This window comes from Emydura macquarii, unplaced genomic scaffold, assembly GCF_026122565.2.
Source record: "Emydura macquarii macquarii isolate MOO-44397 ecotype Brisbane River unplaced genomic scaffold, CSIRO-AGI_Emac_v2 contig_1253, whole genome shotgun sequence".
In the NCBI taxonomy this organism is placed as follows: domain Eukaryota; kingdom Metazoa; phylum Chordata; order Testudines; family Chelidae; genus Emydura; species Emydura macquarii.
The window spans coordinates 66,336,222-66,347,258 of record NW_027131390.1 but is presented as its reverse complement, the minus strand read 5'-3'; the positions used below and the strand labels follow the sequence as shown (position 1 = coordinate 66,347,258).

The 11,037-nt window shown below is 40.5% G+C and overlaps 1 pseudogene; it reads right to left on the bottom strand.

The window, feature by feature from the left end:
* Positions 1 to 6,671: 6,671 nt before the first annotated feature.
* On the bottom strand, positions 6,672 to 8,008 carry LOC137153848 (DNA-binding protein SMUBP-2-like; annotated as a pseudogene).
* Between the last annotated feature and the right edge of the window lie 3,029 nt (positions 8,009 to 11,037).

Sequence of the window (11,037 nt, the reverse complement as noted above, 5' to 3'; positions counted from 1 at the left end):
TTTATTTCTGTCCTTATTTTTTTTCACATAAAATACTGTTTCGTGTAGATAATTTACTTCATTTGATATTTGCTCTCGTAACTGAAAAATAATCAAAATGTGTCTAAATATGGGGAAAGAACAAAAATAATATAACTAATACTCACCTGTACTTGACTCAACAGGTATTTTTCCCTAAACAGAAGAGAAACAGGGGGGAGTTTCTTATAGGGGGGAGAGTTGGAACCTGAGTCATAACATTTATTTAGCCAATTTCTAAATACTCTTTTTATTTATATATAAAGGAAGTGCATTTCATACATAGATAGAAGCTTGATCCAAAGCCTATTGTTGGAAAGACTACCATTGATTTCAGTGATTTTAGATCAGGCCCAGAGTCTGCTCTTTGCTTATTCCCTTTGCTCTTGTGTATATAAACATATCACCGTGAATCAGCTATGTAATTCTAGAAGTAAAAGGACTTTCCTTGCTTTAATGCATAATATATGCATTCAGTATGGAATAACACTTAATTTACTGCATTATTTTCAAAACTCTTAATGATCTCAGCCAAAGATACCTAAAAGCTTCACGATCTTGAAGCGTGGCTGCTCTTGGTAGTTATGCTCCTGAGGACCAACTGGGGAACTGAATGGTACTCGTTTGTGCAGGGGACAGGTTTTTTTCTACGGGCTGGTCCCAGACTGAGAAACTCATTACAGTTGGAGCTCAGATAAATCACAAATGTTGTCACACTCTGCAATGTACATTTCTTTGGCCTTGCCCTCACAAATAACACTGTATAACACCCTTTGTCTGAAAACACCCCAAAACCCCATATTCACCAGTGCCATATAATTATATGTTCTGTACAAAGTATGCCTTGTTTGGTATTATCTTAAGTCTTGATCTGCTAAACATTAATATCCTGTTGGATGATATGTGTTACCATAGTATGTGAAGTTATAAAATATTGTTGTAAATGCTACTAGAACATGTTGTCAGGTGGAAACCACCTAAAACAGCTTTTTCAGGTACAACAGTGAAGTGGCCAGATGTGCTAATGGGCCATCAAGGAAAGATTCCACTAACATGAATTGCTTAAAGAGAAGACTTATCTGTAGGATGCGTTCACAGTGTGGTTGTTTGACCAACGGGAAGCAGCTGCCACATCACATATATAGAGTGTTCTAGCAAGCTGAAACAGACTATAAATGGAGGAGCATAAGTCATCACTGGGCTCCACTCCCATTCAACCGTACAATTAAAGGGTGATCTGGAAGACAAAAGGACTTTGAAAAGGAGAAGGGGAGTCCCAGGCAGGGGAGGTTGGCCAGCCTGCATTTAAGAAACTGCTTGTACCAGCTAACAACGGTGAGACATTGCTAATTCAAGACCTAGTGTATTGAACTAAGACTGCAACCTTATGTTTATTTCATTTGGTAACTTCTTTAATTTCTTTTCACTTGCCACTTACAATCACTTACAATTTATTTTTCTGCAATTAATAAACTTGTTTAGTGTTTTATCTTAACCACTGTGTCTTTGAGTGAAGTGTTTAGCCAAACTGCTCAGTAATGAAAGCTGGTGTACATTCCTTCCACTTTGAAGGAAGGGCGGATTGGATAATAATCTCCCACTGATCAGGCTTTTTGAACAGGGTAGACGGTGTGGTCTCTGGTTCTGGGCTGAGGAGCCAGCTGGAGTTTCTCTGTTGCTGGTTCGTTAGTGGCTAGGCAAGGCACTCATATAACTTAAGTTGGGTGTCTTGTACCACCTGCTGTCAGGTTGGATGACAACAGGGTCTAGATAGGATGTCTGTGGGTCAGCAGCCAGAGTGAGGTGGAAGGCTCACCCTAAACAAAATAGTTGATAAGGGTACCCAGCAGTTCTACAAGTGTCACAAACACATTGTACTAACTTACTTTAAAAAAAGAGCCACACATGCAATTTTTCTGACTAGAGTGAGGAATGAAGAGGAAACTCTGCTTGACAGATATTAGTTTCCTTGTTTTATTTTCTAATTCTGGAACCCTTTCAAATACTATGATGATGAGTGCAGAATAAGAATCTTAATAGAAGTAGAAAAATGTAATAGGCTATTTGACTGTGCTATACTCTCCTCAGGCTGGAGCATTAATTTATGAACCATATTATATACATAAAGTAATTGCCATTAGTGAGAACTACAGTAAGTTATATTATCTTTTATGGTGCAGTTATGTGAGTGAAAAATCAAGATACCCAAATAACATTGTCATGTAAAGAAGCAGGCATTTCTAACACTTTTAGGGCTATTCTTTAAGAGGGGTAGTGAGTTTCAAAACAGATGGTGTTGGTTTTTGTTATATGACAATGTAATATTTACTAGCAACAGAAATCTAACTAGCTGGCAACGTATTTCATGGAATCCTAGAAATTAAAGATGAGGTTTCTCTATTACAGGCCCAATCCTTTATGCCCTTCATTGTGTGAGTGTCCTTACTCAAACATATTGTTCCAATGAAATTAGTGAGACTACTCCCCTGAGTAAGGATTGGCTCTCACGATTTGGCATGGGATAATTTAGTCCATCTCTCTTTTGATACAGGATTATTCCCTACTATATATTTTTCTAGTGATTCATCCAACCTTGTTTAATATGCACCTAGTGGTCAGTTTTCCACCACTACTTTTGAGGCACTACTCCACAATCTAACAGATATCACTGTCAGGAAGCTTTTCCTGACATTCACCTACATTTTCCAAAACTTAATTTCATCATAATACTTCTAGTGATATGCCTTTACTGTCTTAAATGATTACTTTTCATTTTTGGAGTGTATGGTATAACTAAAATGAAGCCAATGGATCTTGGCTCATATATGTCTATATTTTAAGACCTGAACCTACTAGATGCTGGGCATCCACAACTGCCATTATAGCTTGAAGATGGCTATCACATCTACTTTTAGACATCACTTTGTCATGTAATTCATACTCTCTTTTTTAATCTTTCCTCATTATTTTCTCTGAATTTCGCCATATTTGACTACATTTTTCTGGGATTGCAGTGCCTAGAAATGAATGCAAAATGAATGTACAAACAGGAACTTTGTCAGTGTTTATTTCTTTTAGTGTAAAAGTTTGTCTCTTGTTAAATAAAATTTAGCTTGCCCTCTATTTGAAATCTGCTCTCATGACCAAAACATTTAAGGCCAAGTTCTCTTCTAAGATCTATATTGCAAGGCATGTATTGTTGCTATTATACGCTCTAGATCCCCAGTAGACCTACCACTGCAATCAACAGGAATTCCATGTGGAGTTCAAGATCACAGTGTAGTCTTCAGAAGCTTTTGTAAAAGTTAATCTATTAGTTAAATAAATTCATGTGTGCTTTACAATCTGATGATACTTTGCCTTTCACTTTGGTGTTGGCTAGCCTCTGTATGTGATTACTTTGGTCAAAACCAGGCATTTTTACAAAATAGCTTAAGCTAATTAAATTATTTGTATAATGGTAGCACCGAGGAGCTCCAGTCAGGATTCATAAGAATAGCCATACTGGGTCAGACCAATGGTCCACCTAGCCCAGTATCCGGTCTTCCAACAGTGGTCAATGCCAGGTGCTTCAGAGGGAATGAACAGAACAGGTAATCATCAAGTGATCCATCCCATCGCCCATTATCAGCTTCTGGCACTAGGCCCTGTACACAAAGAGCTGACAATTTATGACATGCTGAGATGGAAATAAAACAAACACATGAAGAGAGGAGAACAAGGTAATATATGAAATGAGACTCTCTAGAGCCAGTTCAGAGCCTGAATCCGCAGCCTCTGCTGCTAAGTGACGCTTACTGAAATTAATGGTAGTCCTGTCTCTACAAAGACTTCAGGATTGAGGTTTAGCAAGTCTAAGTTACTTTTCTACCTTGTTTTTGTGCCTCATATGACTACTTGGACTTTTACATATTTTTTTGCTAAACAAGAGATCTAAATGCAAAATTCATTACTCAGGGACACCATATGAATTTATGCCACTCTCGGGAGGAGGAGTACTGAAATGAATGACTACATTAAACCAGTTAATTCAGAACACAGATATATGAATAGTCCAGTGTTTCTGACCAATGTACATTACTTTGCATTTACTGACACGGAATTTCATTTGCCATCAGATTGCCCATTCACCTAGTTTGTTTAGGTCTCTCTGTTTACTGTCCTCTCTAGTCCTGATAAATTTAAAAAACTGCATCATCTGTGTATTTTGCTACTTCATTACTCACCCATGGCCCTTTCCAGATTACTAATCAATATATTAAAAAACACGAGACCTAGTATGGAATTTCGAGGCCCCCGCTGCTAACCTACTTCCATGATGAAAATTGATCATATAATCCTGCTCTTTGTTTCCTGTCCTCTAGCTAGTTTCTGACTCATGACAATACTCAGCTTCTTTAATAGCCTCTTGTGCAGGATCTTGTTCTCCTTCGTTCACAATCAACCAGTACTCCACTACTTTACGGACACGTTGTAAGAGATTAGTGAGACACAATTTTCCATTGAAGAACCGGTGTGGTTAGGCCCTTTTATGTCATGATCCTCTAGGTGTTTTGCTAGGAAGTATGTTAGATGAGGTGTGGTTGATAGCTTAACTGTATTTCCTGGTGTTTGTGCTTCTTTCATAATGAGCGTGGTAGCAACCTACAATCTTCGTACATAATTTGTTTTGTATGGCTACAATTCCTAAAATAAGATTCAGACAGAGCCTGGATTTAATTGTAGTGAATATTTATTAACATAGCTTTTTTCCAGAGAGGTGACAAATCAGTACTGTTGGAAAACCCATACCATGTAGGAAAAAGAATAACATCTGGAAAATTCATTTCTGACTGCAGAGTGGCAACTGGTTTTCTTCCCAAGAGTAGTCTACCTTAATTTAAAATATTTTTTGTTTGGTTACAAGTTGTTTAATAACCTATTTTATTTTACAACAAACAGCAGTGTTATTGTATAACTGGTGGTATGTTTGTTTAGTGATTCCCATCCAGGTTCAGTTCCTACAGCTCTGCAAATAAATAAAAAATACAGTTAATCAAAATATAAAGGAGACAGGTGTTGCCTGATGGGTGACATAGGAATGTGTTGGTTATATTATTGGAGAGGAAGTTATGTTTTGCTTGGTGAAATAGGTTGCATGTTTTAAAAGAGAGCATGCTGTTATTATAGTTTATTACTGCATGTTTATAGTAAGTAATTGTTGTTAACTAGGTCACTTGTTAGAAGGGAGTATTCTTTTTAATTGTTTTGGAGGATCCTGATAAGCTTAGTATTATTCCATGGAGACATTTTTGTTTGTTTGTTGTTAGTTTCTTTGGTTAGATATCTAACAAGTTGCATCAAGAGCACAACAGAGGACTTGTTCTGTTATCCTTGTACCATACTGGACCATGAAGAAAATGCGTTTTTTAATTTGCATTATCATCCACTCCTTGCTGAAGTTCTTTACTGGGTTATGAAGGCAGAAATTAGAGTTTTCTTTTTGAAGATGGTGTCTTTATTAACAAGGGCACATATTAAAAAGTTACTGTAAATTTTTAGGTAATAAGACTGCAATGAAGTTCATGCCATTTCCTGTATCTATGTAACCCAAAGTTATTCAGCTTATTCAGTACTTCCACATTTGCTTAACTTTAAGCACATAAGCATTACCATCAAAGTCAGTAGGACAACCCACATGCTTAAGTCTTCTGCTGACTCGGGAGTTAAGAAATTTTGATTAACTAGTTTTACCCATAGTATGCTCTTCATGAATCTGCTGGAAATTCAGATTGCTAGCTATGGTACATACTCAACAGTTCTGAGTTATTTTATTAACCAAAATAAATCTGAAACAGAAGATACAGGTAACGAAATAGCAGGTGACATTTTTCAATGGAATATTTGGCTTGCTTTGTGTTGTATTGTTTTCTCCTCAATATGGTTTCTTTTTTTCCCCCTCCAGAGAAATCTCTATATTGTGAATTAATTCTCCTACCTCTAGACACTGAGTAGATGAAAGAAAGGATATATATGAATGAGAGGGTTGAGGGGGATTTTATCCACTTTGGCTATACCGAACTGAACAACTGAAATATTGTAATAAACCTTGAAAGGACTGCTACTGCCAGTCCACTAGGAGGGTGAGCAACTAAAGCTATAGGACTTGGATATTAATTTCTTGATGGATAGCTGTGTCCCTTCTACTTCATCAAACAGATCCCACTGAAGGCAAAAATAGAGAATGGAGACATCTGGAGGACTGGTCCATGAAGCAGTTTCTCTGGCACTGAGGGAAAAAGAGGAAGCTCCGGGAATCTGGTCCAAGGAATGAACTGCCTGAATAAGATGACTTTCACCTTGAGACAGTCAGTCCTCAGGGCTTGAAGACAGGAGGCAGCAGCTCTAGAGATCCAGCCTGAGGAAGGTGACCCTGAGATAGTTGAATGTAGAGCATGTAAGGAAAGGCCTGGGAAAAGGAGCCTATGAGCAAAGGTGGTTTGGGGGGAGGGGTGGGAGGAGTTTAAGGTTCAGCAAGGTACATTGGCCCATGGGAGAAACCTCAGCCACCGGACTATAGCAGGTGCTGGTTCAGAGTTCCAACCTGCAGAGAAGCAGGCTTGGAATCTGAAATTATCATTAGCATTGTCAAGTGTGTTCCACCTTAACAGCATCTATTGTTGTTTTATGTTTGTGTTTAGTATAACTCCAATGGAACTACCCTGCATTCTGACTAACCCATGTCTGACCATACCTCTTCCAGACTGAGAGTGAAGTTCGCTGTTTGGTTTAGGTCCCCTGCAAGAACCTACAAAATGGTAGCCGCCCAGGTAGTAAAGTTTAACAGCAGCAGAAATCAGGATATCAGTATCTTCCTCAACTGCACTGTCAGGTCCAATTTTAACCACAGCCTTTCCTTTTGCTTTTCTTTTGTGCTTCTTCCCCGCTGTTTCCTGTGGGTACATGTTTAGCTCCAGATTCTATCTCACTGACTCTTCCTGTTTGTTTTTTTTCTTTTTTCATTCTCTCAGGTGCAGTGTTTTCAGATCTCATGCTGCTTCCTCCCTTCTTGCCAGGGGAAAGAGCCTCTTTTTGAGGGCCCTGACATTTGCCAATGGGCAAAACCATCCTGCATCAGTATTTTGTAGACATGAATTAATGGCAATGGTCATCTTTCTCCCTTCCCCCATGCCTATGCACTGTAGCCCATATTCTTCTGCTATTTGGTGAACCAGCCTCCTGATGTGGGAGTTTAAGGACAATGGAAAACACAACTGCATTTTGTGGCTCTCCAGAAATGCCACCATTATGGCCTGGAACTTGCCTAAGTTGTCTTCTCTGGTCTCTATGTCCCATCCCATCCCCATCCGCACACTATGTAGAAAACGCCACCTGCTTTTGTATAGATGGTTTCGCTGGACTTGGTTTGGGTTTCTGGCCTTGGGGCTGAGATTTCAGAGCAGATGATGTTAATGGGTTTAGACTCCTTCCCTTGTTCATTGTGTGAGTTTTCCAGCACAATATTATTGAGGTACTCAGACCATCTGCGCTTCCCCATCCTCACTCAGATAATCCAACCTCCATCCCCCAAAAAGGTCTGGTTACAAAAATCCAAGAGTCACAAATGACTGCCCCGTGGCATTCCACATGATGCCCACCACCTTTATCCTCTGGTTTTCAGAAGGAAAACCCCCCTCACACTTTCTTTTGGATCTCATAAAAGTAATTAAACACCCTCCTTCTCTCTTCCCTGGAAGTAATCTCCTGATTCAATTTCCAGCTCTGGACACCTGTGAGAAAGATGCACGCCCACCTGGTATTTGTAAGGAACAATAACAGTGATGTCTCTTGCTTTAGTGCAGCTTATGCCAAAGCCTGGACATGCAAGCTGACAAGAAGCACTTCCTCTTGATCCCTTTTAAACTGTTCATCTTCCATTTCAATATCACACAGGCCACAGGCAACTGTATCTATAAGCAGTAATGGACTCTTCTGCGGAAGCAACTCCCATGCAGGGTATACTTTCTGACTTTCAGCAAGGTACCCAGCAGCTTGCTTCAAGCACCTAAGCATTCATCTATCACTATCAGATCAAAGTGATTTTCAAGAAGTAACTGCAGTGGGCCTTCAGAGGAAGCTCCTGTATTTATTGTGAGAACATGAGCTCAGGGGAGAGCTCTATGACAAGATACTCATAGGTGTTTCCTCCCCCTGGCCTCCCTCCTGAAGGTTATTCCATGAGAGGGGATGCTCTAGACCTTTATCTGTAAAATGCAGATATTAATGCTTAACTCTTACATGAGTTATGAGAATAAAACTATTTATATACACAGGGCACTGAAAGATGCTATATGGGCAAGTGCAAATAGATCAAGATTCCACATCACAAAACTACCATCACAAATGGCACTAGCTGATGTGGTTGTAGGCACACTTAGCAAAGAGAATATCGAAAACAAGTCGCCTACTCACCACAGAAATGATCCCCATAGGTCAAGGTTGAAATACAATGGAACTAATACCTGCCCGCATAAATCAATATAAACCAGAAATAACTACACTAAAATCAGTGGAGCTGTACTATTGTAAAACTATTGTGAGAAGACAAATGGACTCAGTGGTGGGGACAGCATGGATAGTTACTGCTGGTGCTGTACCTATTCTGCAGATAAATCTGAGGCCTTCCACTGTTGTCAGTCAATGCTTTTCATGATCACTAAAATACACTTCAATTTTATTACATAAGGCAAAGAATTAGTACACCTTGCACAGATTCCTTAAGAAGTTCCTTACCCTAAGATAATCATCACATGTACTCCCATGGATTCTCCAATTTAAAAATTAAACACAACAGGTTTTTTAGGGGAAAAAATTTTATTTGCAAAAAAAACCCAGTTCCTACTTCTCATGAATCATGATAACATTGACAATTACATACCAAAATGCAAAATTTTGTATCCAAGAAATTACCATGTTTGCATATTAATTACCTTGCTGTTCCTGTTTTATTCGTTTTGGAATCTTTAATAAAGTTTCATATTTTTGATTTCTCAGGAGAAAATGTCATTGAATGTTACCCAATATAGTTGGCTTACAGCACAGTTAAGCTTTTTGTAATTTAAACAAGTGATTTCAATTACATAGAGTCAGTATTGTCATCTGTAAAAGTAAATCAGTCTTAAATTGGTAACCTTTCCAGTTAAGCAGATGATGACAAATATACTCAAATGAGGCCAGAAGCAAGTACAAGTAATAAGGCAAATCTTAAAAGATTTGAAATTTAGTTTTGTTTAAGCAAGCACCCTCCAAAACATGGATCTTTATCTTAAATATTAGAACCTTCTGCATTTGCAAGTCTGTATATGTTGGAAATCTAGTAACAGCAGGCTTCCTCATGAGATTGCCAATATGTTTTCCTTTTAGTCAGCCCAAAATGCCCAAGAGTAGCTTCTTTAATAGGTTTGGTACTTTAGCACATGTACTTCTAGTTTCTGGTATAACCAGGATATAATTAAGACAGACAGAAATTACATATTATGGTGGGGGGATGAAGGGTGATTAAGTTTTGAATGTCGGTAAGGGGCTTAAATTTGATGTATAGGGGAGTGGAGTGGAAGCCTATATAAGGATTTGGAGAGGGACTGTACATGATCAGGCTAAAGACGATGATTTTTCTTTTTCTGGCAACATTTTGGATTGTTTCAAGCGGTATTGGCAAAATGGTGAGAGGCCAGAGAAAAATGCAGCCATCAAGATGAGAAGTAGTCAGCACCTGGGGAAAAGGTTTTGTGGTGAAAAGAGAGAGATTCACAGGAGTTACATGAGGGTTGGATATGACCCATTTCCTTACATTTTAACTAACTTGATTTTATGACAGTGATGGAATGATGTATTTATAGATGGTTTTGGTCCTTTGAACAATTATTTCTGGTCATATTTACCATCAAATGGAGAACCAGTTCCAATAAATCCTAACCAGGGGTCACAAGGGGGAGAGAATTTCAAAGGCACAAATGCAGTTAGGCACCTAATGTTGCCATTCTCATGATATTCTCTCAAACCTCTCCCTATTTGATGTTTTTAAAGCCCCATCTCTTGAAACCAAATATAAGGGTTGCATTTTTACCAGTTCTAATACAGAATTCCTCTGTAACCTTGACCAAGTCACTTAATCTTATTATGCTTTAATTCCCTCACTAGTACAGTGGATATAAAGCCAAGCCAAGCCAAGGCCTGTTGCTTTGCCTCTTTCCCTAGTCTAGTCTCCATCCCCTTACACATGGGACCCTCTCCCAATTTAGTCCCCACCTCTCCTTAACACGGACTTCTTCCGAAAGTCCTCCTGCCAGCGCCGGTTGGCGTTTGGGAGGGGCGGTAGGTACGTCAGCTAGTAGCAGAATCGGTTGCAACTCACATTAAATTAGGAAGGCATGAAGCTGGTATTAGGCAGTTGAACAGGAGAAATGCCTATTACTGACTGAGGGTAGAGAATAGGCGAGTATAACACGCGTCGTACAGCGCCGCCGCGTGACCGGCGCCGAGTCACACCCCTGGACTCTCACCCATCAGGCCAGGCCTATTTAGGCTGGCACCACCCGCAGAGCAGCGCCCTCGGGGGCCGGCATCTCCCGGGCAGAAAAGCCACCGCGGGGGGAGTCCGCACAAGGCAGGGGGAGCAGGGCAGGCACGTCCCCAACCGCCCCGCACTGAGGGGCGTCACCCACTCGGCCGAGAGTCCGGCCCGGGACGCTCCCGGACGCCCCCCAACTCCGCTGCAGGCGGGCGGGCAGCCTGGTGCACTGGCTAGGAACTTGGGACAGCGCAGGACACCCGCTCCTGCCGCCCCCGTGAGTCTAACGGGACCACCAGGGCGGAGAGCCCAGCCCAGCCCCAGCGACCCGCTCCAACAGCCTCACTGACCTTCCCTCAGCTGGGCGGAGGCAGACAACAGGACGCGCACGCGCAGCCTCGCCGTCACCTGATTCGGGAGGCGCTGCCCTTTTTAGCCTGTGCGGGATTGTGGGAAATACCTTGGCTCGC